This window comes from Fukomys damarensis, unplaced genomic scaffold (genome assembly GCF_012274545.1).
Source record: "Fukomys damarensis isolate Sample0158 unplaced genomic scaffold, DMR_v1.0_HiC HiC_scaffold_29, whole genome shotgun sequence".
Classification (NCBI taxonomy): Eukaryota; Metazoa; Chordata; class Mammalia; order Rodentia; family Bathyergidae; genus Fukomys; species Fukomys damarensis.
This window is the reverse complement of record NW_022900941.1, coordinates 34,403,774-34,406,767: the sequence shown is the minus strand read 5'-3', so window position 1 is coordinate 34,406,767 and position 2,994 is coordinate 34,403,774.

Genomic DNA, 2,994 nt, shown 5'->3' with positions numbered 1-2,994 from the left:
GAGCCCTTTCTCCTCTGCCACATCACCCTGCCTTGCAGACAGCGACTATGGACTGAAACCTCTACAAACTGAGTCAAAGTAAACCTCTCCTTTAATTGTGGATGTCAGGTATTTTGTCCCAGCAATGAGAAAATAACTAAGATACTTGAGAAATATTAAGTAGGGGTTTTCAACCAAGCTGGTTTATTAAATCACCGAAGATAATTTAAGGACTACTGATACTTGGGTTCTTCCTCTAGAAATTCTGCTTGAATCTTTTTGGGTTTGGCATGCGTGTCAAAATTGAGAACCCCTATTTCACCCGGTATGATAAAATGGGAGTCTGAATACTCTGTAAATGGGAGTAAAGACTGATAAAAATCCTTCTACAAGTAATTTGGTTGAGTATAGCTTTTTAAAAAATATTGCTTTAACTCATAGCTGCAATTTTTTAAATTCAGTGAGTCAATTCGATATGAAGAACATGTTCTTTGTGTGCAACTGAGTCAGTACCAATATTTGAAATTAACAGTTGTTCAGTTCAGGTCATGTTTTAACAAAGAACAGCATGTTCATTTAATGTATAAATATATGTTTAATGTCATGAGACAATGCTTATAATACTAAAGAAGGAAAGCAAGGCATGATATTGTACCTTCTTCATGATCATGCTAGAAGCCTAGCAAAAAGACAGTTAAAAATGTATTCATATTACTAACATCAGTTACATTTGCACTATGGGCTTTATGAATGTCTTGGGGGTTAATTTTTAATTTTTCAAACTTTATATTTTGCTATTAATGCTAATGTTTAGATATTGGTGGTAAAATACACAAAACATAAAGCTTACCACATTAACAAATTTTGTGTGTGTAGTTCATTGGCATATGCAAGTTCATGTGGCTGGGTGCAGCTATCAAGACTGTCCATCCCTGGAACCATCATCCTCCCCAACTGAAACTCTGTACCCATGAAACAACTCCTTGCTATTCCTTCTTCCCAACCCTAGGTGACTAACACTCTACTTTCCATCTTTATGAGTTTTGACTATTCTAGTTACCTCATGTAAATAGAATCAGGCAATATTTGTCTTTTTTTTATCTGGCTTATATGACTTAGCATAATGTCTTCAAGGTTTATCCATATTGTAGCATGTGTCAAAAGTTTATTCCCACTGAAGACTGAATAATACTTTAAGATATATGTATATACCACATACTGTTTATAGCTTCATTTATTGATAGGCATTTGGGCTGTTTTCATCTTCTGGCTATTATGAACAATTGGGCTATAAATACTGATGAACAAATGTCTGTTTGAGTCTATGTCTTCAATTTTGGGGAAATATATATTTATATATTGAGTTGCTAGATTATATAGTAATTATACATTTAATTTAAAAAATAATCAGTGCACTATTTTCTACAATGGCTACAACATTTCCACCAGTAATACACAATACTACCAAATCTCTACATCCTTCAATCACTTTATGTGGAAATCTCCTTGAAATTCACCACTCATTTTCCAGCCTTTTACAAAGAAAAATATTGAAAACCGTTCAATGCTTTGTTTTTCAATGACTTAGGCACAATGGTGTTCCTTCAAGAATTATTGCAATATCTATATGCTAGACACCATTCCAGTTATTGCCATAGAATGGATTACCCCTTTCAAAGTCCTGTGAAATATTATCCATTTTACAATAAGTAAAGGAGATACACAAAGGGGAAAAGCATTATTCATGGTCACACCACTTGTAAGTGAGAACACCACGAATCAAAGCCTTGCCTCTTTGCACTTAGCTACACTCCTACCATCTGAGAATGTTTGTCTCTATATTAAATGTCTCCAAATTAATACTCTGCTCTTAGAAAAATCTACGTGTGCTGCTTTATGTTTTGTTTTCTTTCTCCTGGTGCTTGTAAAGACATACACTTCTAGTTATTTCCTCTTCAACTCGTTTGTTGATGTTGATAAACTGTCATTAGGAAAAACAGGTAAAGAAGAGAGTTAAAACTGAAAAATAAAAGTGCTTAAGTTCTGAGGGAAAATCTAAGGGGTGAGTCTAAGGGTAAAATACCTAAGATTAGGTGTTTGGCTTTCATGATCTCTATTTTGTGGTATAGTGACATATGCTGCTTATCTCTGGCTTTCTTAGGTTGCAGGTACTGACTCTGCTATTACAAATAACCTTTGACTATGGGTGCTTACTATTTACCATATCCATATTTAAAATACAATGTAATTTATAGAAAAAGTGCTTCCCCAAAGCAACAAATTTCCTTTCAATGTTTCTAAAATATTTAACCTAATATTTTAGTATACATACAAAATCAAGGAAAAGGCTTTGGGTATTGAAAGTATCTGGTCTCTCATCATGACTATTCAAACTAAGTTATAGCCACCATCAATATCAACCTGGGAATTTATGATATGTCATTTATGTACTCTTTTTCCAGAAAGAGCAAGCATTTCTGTCTTTGCCTAACGCAAACACAGACACACACACACACACACACACACACACACAAAATGAAATGCTGAGAATTTCATTATCAAAATATGAAACTTACTTATTTCAATGTGGAAGAGGTCACTAGTAAAATACATATAGCCAAGAGTCCTATGTATCAAAAGCTCAAAAGCTTCCTTTTTAAAAAGTAAATTATCTATTCGCTCTCCATACCATTTCATCATCTGATTTTCTGGAAGGTGTGTTTTTGATATGGAGCTTTCTGAAAGGTTTCTTTTCATAATAAACAAATGAAGAACACAAGTAAAGTTGACAGGAAACCCTACACCCAAAATACAAAAGAAAAAGGAAAAATTAAGGTTACTATAGAGATCTGTGAAGGAGAAGAGTTTCAGAAGCCCAGACATGATTTGGTCCATTAAGAAGTGCCTGATAAATACAGTCTTTGAACTACTAAACCTATCATTAATGTCCACTTAAATGCTCCAAGCAGTTTAACTTAGCAAAATTAGAGGGCTGGGGATAAAAAAAAAAAAAAA